General features: G+C 46.9%; 1 protein-coding gene and 1 pseudogene across 4 annotated transcripts in view; one reads left to right on the forward strand and one right to left on the reverse strand.

The window, feature by feature from the left end:
• AGAP1 (ArfGAP with GTPase domain, ankyrin repeat and PH domain 1) overlaps window positions 1-18,672 on the reverse strand; it is a 1,166,515-nt gene that overhangs the window by 458,081 nt on the left and 689,762 nt on the right. The window lies entirely within an intron of this gene.
• Window positions 7,987-8,477, forward strand: LOC144824816 (nucleoside diphosphate kinase B pseudogene; annotated as a pseudogene).

Raw genomic sequence — 18,672 nt, forward strand, 5'->3', positions numbered from 1 at the left:
ACAATTTTGCCAAGTTTCGTGCAAATCCATTCAGCCGTTCGGGCTAAAAGTGAGGCCAACCGCCCTATGGAAATTAACATGGGAAAAACGCGTTTTGGGACCCCCCCTTTTTTCTCGGCCCCCCCTTGACGTAACCCCCCCAAATTTTCAGTGGCTGCTCAGAAACAAAATGTTCCATTTTCCTGAAAATTTCAGCCAATTCCGTCCACAAACGCCAAAGTTATTAGACATAGAATTTTCAAAAATCCCATAGAGAAAAAATCCTAACTATATATACCTACTGGCGACCGCCAGTAGGTAATATATATATACACACACACACACACACACACACACACACACACACACACACACACAAAATAAACTAAAACCTGCTTTATTTATGAATACTAACCGAGGTGTCATAATGGAGACCCAAAGGTTCTAGCATTGCATGTAGAGGCCAAACAACCAGTCCTTAAAAAAACAGACAAAGTAGAACTTCCCAAATAGAAGGGAGGTTGGCGAGTTAGCATGCAGCGGGCGCTACCATGACCTTTCTGGTCTTATATGAAAAATACAGACAAAAGCTCCAGGCCTCCAATGCCAACGTTGTATTACTCTACTTGCTCCCTATGAGACCTAAGACTTCACTGGCGGGGCAGTCACAGATCTAGACAGTACAAAGTCCTGTGCCTCCTCTAAGGAAGACTGTTTTCACCTATCCTGTCCTCCTAGAACACTGTCATACCTGCTTGAGCCGAAATAGGAAGGCAGGCAATTTTAGACTTTTTTACTCATAATTTAGGACTCCTATATTGATCTGGATCAAAGCTCTTGAGGGCCAACTTTCACACTGATATCTCTAACCCACTATTCGAACTATTATGTGGTGTTAGTAAATACACTCCAGATAGTAAAAGCTACAAATGGAATAGACAATCTCTTGATCAGTGGGATTTACAAAAAATGTAAAAAGTAATTTTAAAAACTTTTTTAGATCTAGAAAAACCTAGTTGCAGTCAGAAATAAACTTCAATAAAGAAAAAAAATACTTTTTCTATTACGGGCAGTTGAGAAAAAATAATCTTGAAACTGGATTCAAATAACCCAATAAGGTGCTGCACTTTTAATTTTATTTTCATAGTGTGTGCTATCACCAGTTAGCTAGTTTCTTGGTACTTGAAGCAAACAGAACAAAGAAAATAATTATGAAGCTGTGGATTTCAGGATAAAATTATTGTTAGCTTTTTCTGTAAAGTGAGATGGTTTCTGACAAACGAGTGATAAAGTTGAAGAGAGTTCCTTAGCGGAGATGCTTGGACAGAGAACAAATGGCCCTCATATGTGACTGCCTCAAATTCAAGGGACCTTTAAGAGATGCCTTAAGTGGACAGTTGTGTTAAGTTGCTTGTAAGTGTTAGTGAGCCATTTTGACACACATTCCGGAAATGGTACTGTTTCTTATACCAGGAGAGAGGAAGTCATAATTATACACCATTCACATAATCCATCCTGGACTGCAGCAGCCTTGTTCTAGGAGGTGATGTATTCGGTAAGCAAGAGCCTCTTAGTAAATTTCAGATTGAAAACCATGGTCTTGGCCACTTGTAGCAATTGTGGTGCAGGAGATAATAGGATCCTGCAGGTTTCTCACCAGTGGTGCTTTCCCCTAACATGCACCAGACTAAGATGGCCAAATCTCATCAATATTAAAAACAAGCAAGCCACACATCAGAATCTCAGTTTTGGACGGGGTCAACTGTTAAAATGATGAATGCATTGAAAAGCCTGTAATGCAAAAACGGACTTGTCTCTAGAAATCATCAGCATAACTACAAACTCAAAAGATCAATCCAGGGTATAGACAAATATTGTAAAAGATGAATGGTGAGCTATGCAAAATACCACAGACTTATGTGGGGTTGAGTCTAACATGAGAGAATCCAGCTGCTTGGGACCAGACAGGAAGGATGCAATCCATTTCACCATTACACATCTTGCTGTCCAGCAGATAGTATGAAAGACTATGTTGAATACTGCTGGTAAGTGCAGTTACACCAGCATCCATTAGTAGGTCTTTCAACAGTGAATTCAGACCTGAACTAGACATGATGAAGTAAGCTAAGAGTATCAAACTTTGGGCTCGGACAGACGGATCCATTCCACATTACTAGAATGGCCATCAGCTATATAAATGACAGTTTTATCGTTTGCTAATCCATCTCGAGCAACAATGATTCAATAGATTACAATGTGAACATACCAGGACTCTGGCATGAACCTGGCTTTAATAGACTATTGTGGCACACTTCTGGAGTATGTCACTATCCTCAAAGCAGTGTGTCAGTACATCGCTGTCTGTTTTCAGTAGTGAAGTCGGATAGGGCAACTCTAAACAATGACCATATTTTTCTTGTGTCAAACAATTTTGGGAAGACTTTTTAAGCAGTGGTGTTATCACTGCCTCCTTCAATTCACATGCAATCATTCCCTGGGCATTAAAGGAATTCAATAAATATTATCATGATGAAAAGAAAACCAAAGGATGGAAAGGGAGTAAATGGGAAACTGGCATTGTGCAAGACCAATGTAATTATTTTAAGACGAGTTAGACGGGAAATGCAGCAGGACCAGTAAGTACTAACATGAAAAGTAATCTCTCTTGTGAATGTCATTTACAACCTACGTTCCTAGTAAAATTTAAAAATGTGTCTTATAAATACACTTGTTTGGCACCATTTTACACAAAAAGATGTATTATAGAAGAACAAGAAGCACCCTGGGAAAAGTATGAATCCGGCTGCATTACTGGCTACATTACAACATTTTCAAGGCTGATTTTAGCTCTCAGTGAAGTCTTAAAACCAGGGTCCCTTCATCTGTCAGATCTAAAACTGAAATAAAATTACTGTTGACTCCAAAAAAGGGAATGTCACGAGATTTCAGAATGATTCGGGCTTAGCCAGTTCTTTTAAGAACCCAGTGAGCGTCCCCTTGTCATTATGGAAAAAGGGAATTATGACGGTCAGTCTGACAGAGGGGAGAAGATTAGTGCATATCAGGTGATACCGGAAAACGAGTAACAAAAAGAGAGAAGTACGAAAAATAGTGGAGAAAAGGTCAAGCGAAGGGGGGACGACAAGAATGGGGTGAAGAGAAAGAAAAAAAAGGGAAGCGCGTGAACAGGAGGAAAAAGGGAATCGCAGGGGACACGCGGAAAGAAAGGGAAGAGCACGTTCACAGGAGATGCAAGTGTGAGTGAAAGGGCAATGGGTGGAGGAAGAAATGGAAAGAAAAAAGGAAGAAAATGAAGAAAAGAAACGCACAGAACTGGGGGAGGGGCAGGAGAGAAAAAAGCAAGAAGTAGGGAGTAGCAAAAGAGATAATGAGAGCGGGGATTGAGATACTGAAGTGGAAAACCGGGAGGTAGAAAGAAAGAAAAAATAAAGAGCCGATGAAGAGGAAAAGAAGAACGCGACCGAGAGAATGAACCCAGCGGACAGTGATAAAGGGGAGCATAGAAGAGAGAATGATGAGCGAGGACGAGAGAGGGAAAAGTGGGGAGAGTAACAAAGAGAGACTGCATAGAGCCAAGGGAATTACCAAATCAATTAAGTACTAATTCAGGAAGTAATTTCCCGATTGCCTGTTAGCATCTAAGTGTATCTTTAATTTCTCCTGCAATGAGCCTCATTGGGCGCGCGCTCTGACACACTCCGTCGCCTGAAATGAGTTTACAAGTATCTCTTTTTGATTGGCTATAGAATGCTATTTTCTTCACAGTTCGTTACCACTGTATCCAAGTGCTGAGAGATCCTTAATGACACTGGTAGCTCTCTGATTACCAGCTCGCAATGAGCTAACTGTGGCCGCGCGAGAAGAGCTAGTAATCAGCACAGCAGCAATTCGGTCAACACGCGCTCTGCCAAATGAGGTCGGAGCGTGAGCAATGGCTCCCGGGGCACCTGGCGCGGGGACGGAGGAGCCTCGCGCCGCGGCAGGAGCCCGCCCACACGGAGGCACTGCAGGCTCGTTAGCGAGCCAGGCAAGGAGAAGAAGCAGGGGCAAATGTGGACGAGCCATGCAGTATTACACAGGGTGCCACCCAAAGATATGGGGCCTTCCTGTCCCGGGAACACCAACTAAAAGAATAAGAGGCAACATCACACTGCGTGAACGTAGGACGAGAAACGTTGCTTTTCAATAAGTGGCCAATCTCTGGATGAGCTGCATCACATTCGATCAAGTGGCGCCATATTTGGAGGATCGCCGCCATTTTAGGATAAAAGCCAGTTTTATGATCACTTTTGAAAAATCAACAAAACCGAATTACAGACATCCACTCGGCTAGAATATATTATCACCACTACTGCTCTCATCAGAAACATATCGGCATTGGGCCCATCATAGAGGAGTCGGTGCTCTCAGGGTGTGGGCTAGACACTCCCAGCTCAGATTCTGGTTACCGGTTTCCAGCTACCACCTACTGGACAAGCTTAAGATACACGTTTTATACAGACACTAATAATAAATGCCACAAGCCATTAAAAAACCAACCTAGTTGATATGTTACTGGTACCCAAGTGCACTCCTCGAGTATGAACACTGCCTCGAAGCTAAAATCCACTTCCCCGCATAGCCGGAACAAAACAAATCTACAAGCACTCGACTGATACAATCAACCTCCTGCCTTTTCATTTTTGTTCCATTCCATATCTTTCCTCTTACACCACCCTAGCTTCTCGTCCTGTTCACCTAGATCACTACCACCTTCACTCTTGCCCTTATTTTCAGCATTGTAGCTAATAACACAGAGAGCAGCCAAACACTTGCATTCATTAACCTCAGACTACTCAAATCCAATCCCGACCATTAGACAATACTATTTTAGTTAGAGCCTTGTGCTTTGCTGTTTCCACTACCCAAAACACAAGATTTCACTCAAACTCCATCAGAATCTCCTAGCATCCCACAATGTTACAAGAGCCGCCTGGAAGATTAAAGAAAGCAAGCACAACGTTTGCCCAACCCCTCAGACACTGAGTTGTGCCTGTAATCATATAGGTTGACAAAATCTGGAGAGACATGAAGCTAGTGAAAAGGTAGATGCCAACTGTACAAAACCTCTTCTAAATCTCTAAGAGCAACTTGGCCGATGCTGAATTTGGCACACCGGCATCAATCGATTTACGCACAAAAAAGACCAATTTAGACCCTACATCATACAACTGGGTTCTCAATATGGAAGAAGATATTTACTTAATAAAGGCCTTGACAAAAGAAATACTGGCTATAGTAGGAGCAGATAATAGCAAAATTCCAGGGAGGATTTATGAATGATATGTTCACCAATAACTATTTATTCTACAGCATTCAATCAGAAAATATACCTTACCAATAAAAGGCCTGTTGAATGCTACATTGTGTAGGTCACTCAAGTATTTGACCAAGTCAACTGTAAATGCAATGAGGCGAAAAAAACACCAGTAACCCACATTTAGTCAAGGCCAACTTACAATGGATCTAAACTCAGCCACATGTTTCACTGCCTGTGCAATTCTTGCCACTTTCTTTAAGAAGGTCTTTTCTATGCATATTTCAACTTAAACGCCTTTGCCTTTGGAATTTGATAGTCACTGTTACAATACAATTACAGAGAGTGTCAAATAAAAATACCAGGCAAATACAATCTACAATGTGACACAACCCAGTAAACAGAAACTTCCCCATGCCTAAATGATGCAAATCCATGAATGGCCTACACAATAGAAGACCAATACTCCAAGCGCTGGCACCAATAAATCTACGGACACACTTTTCAAAAGAGAGCCACCTGTTTATTTTCTACAGATGTCTTCTGCCCATGTAGCATCAACTTCAAACATGACACTAAGGATTAAATGCCTCTATTAGCCAATGCATGTTAGATACAAAATATAAAAATCCTCAGCATGCATTGTGCAATGGTACCCAGGCCCTTCCCGGATCTGGCAATGTGCCGGTCAATGCAGACTTCCTGTCGCCTCACCTCGCAAGATGCCAGGGGAAAGGGAGGGGAGGGGGGGTGAGTACGTCGATGGAAATACGTGACACTTCCGCCAGCTGGGGAAGAAGCAGAGCATTGGAACAACTGGATTTATGCTAATTTTAGGTCCTGGTGGAGGTTGCATCATTTTGTCACCAGCCGGAGTTCGAGAAGCGGGTTTCGGCCTCACCTGTTTTCGTCTCATTGCTGCTAATGACCAGTCGGGGTCCGGTTTTGAGGATATGCTAGGTGGCAGACGTGGGCTGAGAGCGTTGAGGGCGATGTGCCAGGTACGCTCCAACCCCCCTCCCGAGACCCATGGTGCAAATAGCGCCATTCTATAAAGTGCAGATACTCTCCTGACTTTGGGGAATTTTTGGAATGAGCACAACGCTCTTCCACATTTTTATGCACTTTTCACCCCCCTTTTTGTGATTTTTCACTTTCACGTCCCCAGGTTAGGGTGGACGATTAGAGAGTCCATACCGCCGGGGTTTATTGAGTCCTGACGAATGCCTAGGTAAATCTAAACCACTGTAAGGCAGAAACATGTTGACTGACTAACTTAAAGAACTCTGAATTAACCATACCATTACCTTGGCATAATATTCAGACACATAGTTCTTTTTTTCACCTTTGTTCGTGTCTTAGGGATCACATATTAAAATAATTTTTTAGATACCCTTTTGGCACTTTTAATATATACCTCACCGCACGCCCTACACACACAACCAGCTCCGCAGTCTCCTGGCGTCGTAGCACACCGAAGAGGCACTCGGCCTCTTTGGTGGGGCCCGATGATGAAGCATGACACCAACCAGGTCGGTGTGTGAGGGCCTTCTAAACCACCCAGAGTGGATGTGTGACTCCTGAGTGGCTTTGCTCCTTTTCTGTGGCTTATGAAGCTCACATAACCTCTCTTCTTTTGTTGATTTGTGCTAATGACCAGTGCCAGAGGAGTGGGTTCCGGCCGCACCGATGGCTCTCATATCCTCCTTGCAGGCCGCTGTGACTTCTCCGCTCTCCAATACTGGCGTTTACAGACACCTCGATTTAATCTTGCCCTTGATTTCACTCAGCATTCCTTAGTTATCCTTTGTATGGTGGGCTGCGAGCTACAGCATCAGCGTGGTTTGTGACTCATCGTCTCTACTGCTAGTGGGCCTTGCGACTCGAATGAATAGTGCAGGTTTGTCCACTGTTTATTGAGCGGCAGCAATCCTGACCTTGGTACTCTACCAAGGAGCATATAATGGCATGCTACAATTTGTTGGCTTCGATCTACTCAAGTTTGCCCAGTGAGCTACCGCATCAGCGCGGTATACAGCTCGATATCTGGTCCCAACCATCTTGTCCTGACCCTCCTTGCTGACCAAGTGTGAAGGAATCGCATTGCCCATGTTGGGGATTGGATGCCTGAACTAGCAGAGCCAGGAATGCAGATCAACTGGACAGAAGGTAAACAGTGAAAAGAAGGGGTTGTCGTTGGGTGTGTTTCGACAAGCTGAGTATTTCACAGCTTCCGGCGGCTCGTCAGTTGTACCTCAGCTGATTTCAATTATTTTCTCTGATTGAACACGGACGTTCAGTTTGCACTCACTAATTTGTCTGCCCGGGAGCGATTGGGTACTGGATTGTGCCTTTTTTGTCCTTTCCACTGCTTTATTGTTCTTGTTAACCCCTATGGTTTCTAAGGGTGGCAGGGTTGGAAACAGAATGGGTAGGGATCTGGAATTAACACAGCTGCAGAAGCTGGTTCTAGCTAAGTTGGTTAATGGGGGGTGGGGGCGGCACATAACTTTCTAGGTCAGAGTTGGAGCGGGAGTTACACTGCATGGTGGCAGAGCGCCCTTGGCACTTCCATGTTCTCCCAGGCTGCCTTCCCACCAGCAAAGTGTAGGGCTAAAAGCTGATGCGGGGCCAGTGATACATTGGGTCTCTTTCGCTCAACACTGCCTACATTGACGGAGAATACAGCGCTTCCTGCAGCAGAAACATGTCTGGTAACGGTATCACAGAACGCACCTTCATTTGCATCAAGCCATATGGTGTTCAAAGGGGCCTGGTGGGAGACATAATTAAGCGCTTTGAGCAGAAGGGCTACCGACTGGTGCCAATAAAGTTTATGCAGGCCTCCAGTGAACTTCTGATGGAACATTACATTGACCTGAAGGATCGCCTATTTTACCCTGGCTTGGTGAAATACATGGGCTCCGGCCATGTTGGGCCTATGGTCTGGGAAGGATTTAATGTGGTGAAGACTGGCCGGGTAATGCTGGGAGAGACCAAACCGGATGATTCCAAACCAAGGACCATCCGCGGAGACTTCTGCATCCAGGTTGGCAGGAACATATGCCTTGGCAGTAACTCTGAAGAAAGTGCCAAAAAGGAGATCAACCTGTGGTTCAAGTCAGAAGAGCTGATTTCTTACACTAGCTGCGCCAACAAATGGATCAATAAGGTGAACTGAGATACAAGGTCCCTTCAATGCCTCTTCGTTTAAAGACCATTCTCTGGAGGGAGCGCCTCATGCTTTTATTGCCTTGCATTTCTCAGTTAGAAGCAATTTGTAATAAACACTTTGCCGGGATACATTGGGTGAGGCAGTATATGTCCCACCACCAATTTACCTGTTGCCCCAGCAGCGCCCATCTCTGCGATCCATACGCCCTCCCAAACACAAAAACATAGTGTTGATGGTGTGGTGGAGGGCCAACCTAGGTCTCATATTAAGCCTATTCCTGCTGTTTCCCCGCTGGCAACATAAACCCAATCACTTACCAATGCAACGGAGTCCCTGGGGGCTTATGCGGCCTTAACGGACAATAGGCAGGCACTCCAAGCCCTGTCTAAAGGACAGTTAGGCCTCCCAGTGAGCAACCCCAGAACCAGACAGTAAATGCTACTTTAACAGCCCTGCCGCCGTCCACCTCCCCGCCACTGATCGTGTCGCCCGCTCAGGGCAACTAACAGTATTACGGGATGCGGCAGCACAAGCGTTGATTTCAGTGGCTCAATTGTTGTCAAAGCTGGCCGCTCCTGGGGGTAAAAGGTAGCTCCACCAACTTCCCGCTGCCAACTACTCCATGGCCCCATCCAATGACATTGTAGTAGTCATTGTGGACCTTAAGAAGCAGGGAGAGGCAATCTGTAACACACGCCTTGGGGATAATGGGGGTGCGTAGCTGAAGGGGTCAGGAGACTCCCTCACATCAGCAGCAAAGGAGCTTCCTGGGGCAGAAGCAGGCAAAAAAGATGACCAGGGCGGGGAGAAAGCAGGTTCTACTTCTACTTCAGGGGGACAAGACTCTTTGGTATCCAGACCTGGGAAGTTGGCTTCACACAGGCCCCACTGTCAAGTGAGGTAAAGGATGACTTAAGGATATTTGTCGCTTCTTTGCAACACTTTAATGTCTCAGTTATATGGCCTTCTCACCTGATTTCTAACTTTGCCTTAGGCCTCTTAATGGACGCAGAGGGCAGCGCTGGGTTAGGAGCTATATTAGGCACTGAATGGTGTAGGGGGAACTGGCCGGCAGCATAGAATGACAGTGGCATCAGTAGGAATGTTGTCTTAGAGCTGTTCCCAATCATACTAGCAGTGATCAAATGAGCGTAGGCTTTCAGAGATACGAGTGTTGTCTGGTCTGACAACATGACAGTAGTGGAGGCTATTAAGAGACAGGGAGCTTCTTGCAAGTTTGGTTCGAGATTGCTTAAACATTTGGTTTGACCGAGATGGTTACGAATTTCCTTTACTTTATCATGAATAATGAGGATAATGCAACAAGTAGTTTTTGGCTGGGCTTATACTGCTCCTTACAGAGCTAGGATTACTCAAATAATGTAATACAGCATATAAACACACAACAACGAACAGTAAAATCCCTAGCCTAACATGCAATCTGAGTAATAAGCACGGTGTACCAATTTCACGTTGAGCAACAACCCCAATAGCACATTACACATTAAATACTGAACACTAAAAGAACCCAAAACCAGAGCAGTATGTACTGTGCCAGCACCTAAATCCGGAGGGGAAAATGCAGTGCCAGTGCACACACAAATGTCAGCAGTAAATGCTGGGCTTTTATCTGCCTGAGTAGTAAGTGCAGTGCCATAACAATCTGAGTGCACCAACCTCACTCTCGGCAATAAAGCCTGTGACAGCACACATGGAACTGAGCTGTGAATCAGGTGCAAGAACATGCAACTATGGCATTAAGTACGATGCTAATACCGCCATATTGTTCAGAAAATACAGAGCCAGTATTAAAACGCACAACTCTGAAAAGTAACTGCATTGACAGATGAGAAAGCAAGGTAGCCAATAAATACAGTCCAAAGGCACACAACGAACAGAGCATTAAAAGCAATGCACTAAATGTAGACTGATCATTACCTGCAGTGCAAAGCACAACACCACAAGGAGTAAATGCAGAGCAGGGGAGAGGAGTTGGCCTAACGGCTAGGGCGCTCGACCTCGGGATCTGGGTTCGAGTCTCGGTAACGACGCCAAAAACCTCTTGTGATTCTGGGCAAATCACTTAATCTCCCCAGTGCCTAAAAAATGAATGCGTGTCCTCATGTAACGTAACTGGTGCTATGTAAAGCGCTCTGATACCTGATTCAGTTCGGGTCTAGTTCGCGCTATATAAAACTCTGCACACAAAAAAAAAAGACCACACCCTGAAACCACATACAATCATAAGCAGAAAATGCAGTGCCTTTAAAGTTCTCACCCAAAAGACTAAGCAATAAATGCAGTGCGAGCACATAATCTGCTCACTAAACGTATTTACTGCACACAACTACCTCCACAATTATTGTACTGCAGCACACTAGCCAAACTAAAAATAAACACAGCACCAGCACACACTATTTTAGCAATGACCGTGATGTAGCATATGAAACATGCTGAACAGTAAATACTGTGCAGCACTCACAGCAACCTAAGAAGTTCCTACACAGATGAACGTATGCAGTACTGTTAGTGGGAGGACTCGCATCAGGTGTCCAAAGTCAATACCTCTCCTAAATGGTCTTGCATGCTACAGATAGCCGGACTCAAACACTGTAACAAAAGGTTATGCACTCCCCTCACTCCAGAGCCCAGACTATACCCACGCCAGACACCATTTCATGCACATCCGACTCCTGACATCAGACCCTGAAAGCACCTAACAGGAGGCCTTTGACATCGAACTAACACTGTGCCCTTTTATTTCCACCATACCTCCTGGGTCTGTCTAAAATGTCAATGTGCAAACTACAGCTGCACAGGACACAATGTTGCCTAACTGTGGAACTCAAAACATTATTGAAAAATAATACAAAAACATGTTCACTGTTCTGTAGAGCAAGAAAAATTGAAAAAAGGAATATATGGTTGTATAGATCTATACAGCAAACACGCTATCCAACTGTAAACAGCTTTTTCACTTGCATACCTGCTTCGTCCCATTTCCAAAATTGCCAATTTTTCCCTTCTCGTATGACAACTCAAAATGATTTCTTTAACTGCCTCTGTTAGGTCTGACCCATAAATAAGACTTTCTTTAAGAGGTGCGTCTGCAGCTTTTTAAATTGCAGATTACTCAAAATGGGCACCTGATAAAGGGACTTTTTTCCACTTAGGAGTACACCTAAAAGCTAGGATACAAGAAACGGTGAAAGAAGTGATGGATTCTCTAGTATTTTGTGTGCGAGCATTAGAAGCAACGGGATCAGTGTGTGTAAGAAAGAAGAGCACAGCTGCTGCCCCCAAAACAGAGCTGCCATCTGCCACCCGTGGTCTGCGGCATGTCACCTTCGCGGGCTCATTTGTACTTCATTAACCGCCATTGACTTAACAAGATTTATGCAAATGACACCATAGGAGCCAGTGAACTCCCACCACAATCAAGTGATTATGCATGTACAATTCTCCACAGCAATGAAACATTAATCCGGAAAGCGCCCCGGTGCCACACAGCGCAAGCCCCCCCCGCTCCCAAGCAGCAGCTCCTAGGTTGGCACAGTCATTTTTAGGTCTTGTCTGCAGGCAGCTTTCAGTTGTCTGTTTTCAACACCTATTGTGAATACAATACTTATGATTATCTTTGGATCATCCTTCTGCTTACCATTGGTTGCCTTTCTTGCCAGTCTCATATGCGTACTTCTTATTTGATGGCATCCCTTCCCCTCCTTGTGTTTGTCCTTCCTCTGGAGAGCAGCTTCTTTACCATTTTTTGATTGTATTGACTTGTATCATTCAACTACTTTACTTTCAGGGAATTACTTTTTTCTTTCAGCACCCCCTAGGAGTGAATGTTTTATTTCTCTCTCTATTGCATGCTGCTTTCCCCCTCAAGTTCCAGGACCATCACCCCAAGCTCACCATGTTGCCTCCACCCTCCAGATCAACTGTTACTTGCTCTACCCCTCCCTATTTTTTTATTTTCCAAAAGTTTCCACCACACCCCAACCTCCTCTATTGCTCCCATGACGCCCTTGTTCTATGTCCATCCCCTGCGGTTTACTTCTTCCCCCACTTCTTCGGTGCAACCCCCCACCTTTCACTTTTAAATAAATGCATTTTTTCCATTTTTTAAAAGGCCCAGCAGCAGTGTGCGACTGTACTGGACCGCTACTTTCTTCCTAATGCACTTTTGTGCATATTTTATTTTTTTCTTACTGCTCCAATATTGAAATACTTTGTGGTTTTATGAACTTAGTTATATCAGTTGCGTGATTTCAGTTGGAGAAACCCCACACCTAACTAATATTATCATCACCTCTCGGACAATGAAACGTACTGCCTCACGCTCTATCGCCTTATTCTTCGTGTCTGACTTTTCTCCTCTTGCCTGGACCTTAGATACCTTCAATAGATTTGAGGGCTCTAGAATTGTCAAATCTATTCAATCAAGGCGTCGGTTTCAATTCACACCTCTGAAGTGCAGCACATGCGCACTGGAATAATACGCGCTGATTAGCTATGGGCCCACATTAGCTACATTGAATACACTACCATGCCTGTCAAGTATCACGCATCAGCCGTGACGCTCACGCATTTCAGTGCGGTGTGCCGCATCACCGCACTGAAATGAATTGTCACGCATTTATGCCACTCTGAAATGTTGGCTATGCAGGTGCCAGCGCGCGCCACCGGCGGCGCCTGTGTGCCGGCTCTGCTGCTCAAGTGGCCGAGAGCGCAACAAAGAAACAAATCTGCGCAGCCTAGTGCCTGGCGCCAGGCTGCATTTCCTGCGGCGCGGCGGTAGTACTGCCTTTGTAACGTACGTCCGGTCCTGGAGGAAGGGGAAGTGACGAGGCAGAGGCGGCGGGGGATTCAATATAAGTCCACGAGTCCTCTGGTCCACTGCCGACTGTCTGTCGCGGTGCGCAGCACAGCACTGCAACGACCCCCCTCCCTTTCAGTTTGCCAGACCGGTGGGGGCGCCGAGACCCAGAGTGAAAGAATAATGTGTTGTCACACACCGACAGGACCCTCCGGCCGCCCGCCGCACATCAGAGGCATCGGGTGATTGTAGGCGCAAACGAGTGCGGCCGGGCAGGCCGGGGACGAGTTAGTGAGTCAGGCAGGGTCTGGGAGAAAGGTCCTGCTCTGCTGCAGAGTGCATCATGCAGTGTGCTGCAGCGATGCGTCCTGCCGGACGTCAGCGAAGGAGCTAGATAGACTTTCCTTTCTGTGCTTGTAGGGTTTTAGGATTTAGACGAAGTATGGCAAAGGTCGCGTGCAGAGGGCATATTTAGAGCAGAAATGGAAGCATTATTATCCAGGCTTCCTTAGACGAAACTGAAGGCCGTTGTACAACAATGCCGCTCCTCGAGTCGAATCACACAGTAAGTTGCCTCAGTGAGGTATCAGTTTTCTTCAAACAGTACTTTCAATTTTATTAAAAGCGTTAGCGCGCTGCTAGTCCTACTACTTTCAGTGCCATTGAACTCAGCTCACGTGCTTAGTATCTATATGTTAGCTCTGTGACAGCACCTTCTGAAAACAAATGTGTGCAGGGGCCCTTCTGTTCTGGGCAGTGTGCGGGCTCTGCATTCACAATATGTTACGCAATTATTTCATAACCTGTTGCAGAGGCTTGCTTGTGAATTGTTTAGAAGTGACACTAGTGTATTTAATCTTGTATTACACACACTGGTTCTTATCTAAACGACTGTGTTTTTGTCTAAACGATTGCATTTGCAATTTCTATCTCCATGGAGTTTTTTAGACAAGCCTTTTGCTAGCATGAATTATTAAACGGGTCCTCTCATCCCCTTACTGTAAGTTAACATTCATCTTAGAAAGGGGCAGTAGGTTAGGAACTTTGCAAGTCAGGCTCTGCTGGACTTTTTGGCTAAGCATTTTAGCGCGTCGCTCCTCAGCGCTGTATTTTAATTGTATTGCGCATTTATATGCGTTTATTTTTCTTTTACTCTGCTGCCTTGTCTGGGGGAAAGGGTTTCCACTCACCTGCACATAAAATATTAGCGCACCGCCGCTTTGGCGGGTCCGGGTCCCGAGGGGGCATATCTGTTCGTCTTTAGCCGCCATTTTGGATTGGGGCTGTTGGCGCTTTTTGCGGGCGCCATCTTAGAGCGTCCTGACGCTCGCTTCAGTCCTGGGGACGCCTATTTAAAGTCGTCCTCTCCGCGCAGCGGGTACGCGCAGCCGGGACGCCGTCGCTTAGCCGGAGTCGTGCCTGAGTCCTGCCCGTCTGCGCCCGTCCGCGCTAAGGACGTGCGGGACTCGGGCTCGGCCCTGCTGGTGCGGTGTGCGGGTGGTCTTTTACAGCCATGCTGACATACTCTTGTGACACCTTGCGAGACTTAGGACGCCGGACTGCTAGGTGTAGTATACCGCTCTTACATCCGTTAGCTGGTCCTTATTACTGTGCTGGCTGTCAGTGGTCTCTGCAGCGGGCTACTTCCATCGCCCCCACTCATTCGGTGGCAGCCGTTTGCTCTAACCGCCCGGAACATGCTCTCCGCATTTTTAGTTTTAATGCTAGGTCTCTGGTGTCGCACTATCAGGCAGTATATGATCTGCTGCAGGATGAAAGCCCAGACATCGTGGCTATCACCGAGACATGGCTGAAAGACGAGGACGCGGCCATTATTAACCTGGCATTCCCCCCGGACTATACAGTCCTCACCCTTAATCGATCTTCTAGGGGAGGGGGAATTGCCTTGGCTATTCGTTCTAGTTTTACTTGCTGCTGGTCTGCACTGACCATTGCGGGATGTGAAAGTGCGATGTTTAAGATTCTGGTTACCCCTCACTTCTCACTTTCGGGGATGGTGGTCTATCGCCCCCCAGGGAGCGAGGCGGCTTTTCGCGCTGCTTTCCCTGATGTGGTTAGCTCCTTGGTGGTAGGGTGTCCCAATTTTTCTATTTTGGGGGACCTCAATCTCCATTTCGACAGACCCAACCTTCCCGCGGTCAGTGGCATTCTCGCGGATTTGGAGGCTTTACAGCTGACGCAACTTGTTCAGCAGTCCACCCACACCGGTGGCCATACGCTAGATCCCTTCTTCACTAATTTGGCAGATGCTTCTGTCATCGCCGTCTCGCCCCTGGGCTGGACTGACCACTCTTTGGTCGCCATTAGTACCCCTTTACCAGGTAGGATTGTCATTCCTCCTGCCAAGCTGGTCGTAAGGCGGCATTGGGGTAAATTACGGTTGGAAGATCTGCACCGTGTCCTCGCTGCAGAGCCATTAGACCCGTTTGTAACTGTTGATTCAGGTTACGATGGGTTCTGCGCGTGGATTTCCAAGGCGCTAGATGTGCTTATTCCACTCACCGCCTGTAAGACCAGTGCCAGAGAATCTAGCCCGTGGTACGACGGCGCCCTACGTGCGCTCAAGGGTAGCTGTAGGCGTGCAGAGAGGGCTTGGCGGAAGGCGTACGATTCGGGAAAAAAAGCTATCTATCTCGCCTCCGTCAAAGTGTACCATCGGGCTGTGTGCCGTGCTCGGGCAGCCTACTATACTGCCGAAGTTGGCAACAGCTCTAATCCCTCGAAAACTATTTTCAAATTGATGAAGGATCTTCTAGCTAAGCGCCCTGGTGCCCCGACGATTGGCACCACTGCACACTGTGAGGCCCTTGCGGTGTTCTTTCAGGAAAAGGTCCAAAACATCTATATGACCTTTCCATCTACAGGACCCCCAGGTGAGTCTCCGATTTCCATCTGTGGAGACACGGCCCTGCACGCGCTGCCCCTGTTGACATCTGAAGGGTTTGACATCTTGGCAAAGCAGGTGAAATCTGGGTCCCCCGCTGACCCTCTTAGTTCGGCTCTCTTTAGAGATGAGTCGTTCTTGGGTAGGACCGTGGTACACTCCTTGATCAACACCTCGTTGGAGTCGGGCACGGTCCCCCTTAGTTGGAAGAGGGCGGTGGTTTTTCCCATTCTAAAGAAACCCTCATTGGACCCAGACAAGCCTGAAAACTATCGGCCTATCTCTTTGCTTCCCTGGCCTACCAAAGTAATGGAGGCCCATGTCAACAAAGTTCTCTCGGCCCACCTTATCCAGGCTAACATCTTGGATCCCACCCAAAATGGCTTCCGTGCTGGTCACAGCACGGAGTCCGCCCTTCTCTCCATGGCTGAACACCTGCGCACAGTGATGGATGCGGGGCAGACAGCGGCGCTCGTTTTATTAGATCTGAGCGCCGCGTTCGACACCGTGTCCCATCCTATCCTACTGCATCGCCTGGAGGAGATTGGGCTGGGTGGCTCTGCCCTCCAGTGGTTTCGCTCCTTCCTGAACAATCGTTTCTTTAGCGTTGCTCTGCCACCGTTCCAGTCCCAATTCCTTCCTCTGAGACAGGGGGTCCCGCAAGGCTCCTCGCTGAGTCCCACGTTGTTCAATCTGTACGTGAGACCGCTGGCTGAGATCGTCAAGCAATGGGACATGACTATGGTCTCGTATGCTGACGATACTCAGCTAGCGGTTACTATCAGCGGGGATGCGGACCGGGATGCCCCCAGGTTTCAGAGTGGACTTAGGGCGGTGGCAAGCTGGATGAAGAACAACTGTCTCCAGCTCAACGCGAAGAAAACCGAGATCATGATCGTCGGCAGGAGGGCGGAACTGTGGGGGGACAAGTGGTGGCCCGTTGAACTGGGGCCGGCCCCTATCCCGGTCACTGAACTTAGGAATCTGGTAGTTTGGATGGATCCTGCTCTTAGTTATGAGGGCCATTCGAAGAAAATCGCGGCCTGCTGTTTTGGTATCTTGCGGTCGCTGAGGCCCATTCTTAAGTTCTTTGACCGTGGTACCAGGCAGCTGATAGTCCAGGCCACGGTATTATCTCGCCTGGACTATGCCAGCTCGCTTTTGGTAGGGACCAATGTGGCTGAGACCACCCGCCTCCAACGCGTGCAGAACGCCGCGGCGAGAGCCATTGTTGGCCTACCTCGTAGGAGTTCTGTCTCGGGAGTCTTGAGATCTTTGCATTGGCTCCCCATCAAATCACGCATCCAGTTTAAGGTGTTGTGCTTGGCGTTTAAGATCTTGAGGGGAGTAGGTCCGCCAATTCTCGCTGATCTCCTGTCGTGGTATGTTCCTTCCCGTGCTCTGAGATCGGGAAGCCAAGCGCTCGCTGTGGTCCCCCGATACAGGCTGTGTCGGGTTGGTGGTCGCTCTTTTCGGGTTAGGGCGGCTGAACTTTGGAATTCCCTCCCAGTGGACTTGCGGCTATTTGATGACCTCTTGGCCTTCCGCAAAGCACTGAAAACTTTCCTTTTTAAATAAACTCTTTTATGTGTGTTGTGTTTCTGCTAAACTGTTGCACATTGCCTGCCATGCGCCAGGACGCCCCTTAGCTGGGGCAGCTGTGCGCAATACAAAAGTGCATAACATAACATAACAATTCAGAGACTATGCAGCAGCTTGAAAGACTTAAGCTTATTACTGTTTTAAAGGGGGTAATTTCTCATATTTAGCTTTTTCCATGGGCTTATGTGTTTGGTTTTATTTCAGGGGGAAAATGTCACTGTCACTGAGAACTGCAGTCATGGAGTCTGTCTCCGGTTTGAATACCTTGTTAGCGTTTCTTGTTGCTTAAGTGGGTCTAATTTCTGATATTTATCGGTTTCCCTAATCTTCATTAGTTGAATTTGCCCGCGAGACAGTGTCACTCATAGTCATTGAAATGTCACTCATAAATTCTCTGAAATTAGGAAAATGTCACACATAGCAATCTGAAACCTTGGCAGCTATGCACTACAAGACTCTAAAACAGGGGTCTCCAAACCGGTCCTGGAGGGCCGGAACCATGTCAAATGGGGATATGCACAAAATCTGGCATGGATACGGCCCTCCAGGACCGGTTTGGAGACCCCTGCTCTAAAGGGTGCAAGAGGGCAGTTTCTTCATCAGTGTTTTAGGTTCCAGATTCAAGACTGTGTGCGTTAGATTCGCTCCCCCTGAAGCACTTCTGAAGGTGTAAAGCTGCCCACAGAGCTCTGCCTCCCCTTAACTGTAGCAAAGCTCACGTTTAATCACCTCGTCATGAAAACCCCTCACCAGGGGCCTACAGACGTCCCCTCATTTAGGAGGGAAGATTTTTGTTGCTCCCCCACCCCAGATGAGCTGAGACACTGAAGTGGGGATGACAGGGGTTAACAACGACACCAGAATCTGCTGCGTCA

The sequence above is a fragment of the Lissotriton helveticus genome, chromosome 3_1 (genome assembly GCF_964261635.1).
Source record: "Lissotriton helveticus chromosome 3_1, aLisHel1.1, whole genome shotgun sequence".
In the NCBI taxonomy this organism is placed as follows: Eukaryota; Metazoa; Chordata; class Amphibia; order Caudata; family Salamandridae; genus Lissotriton; species Lissotriton helveticus.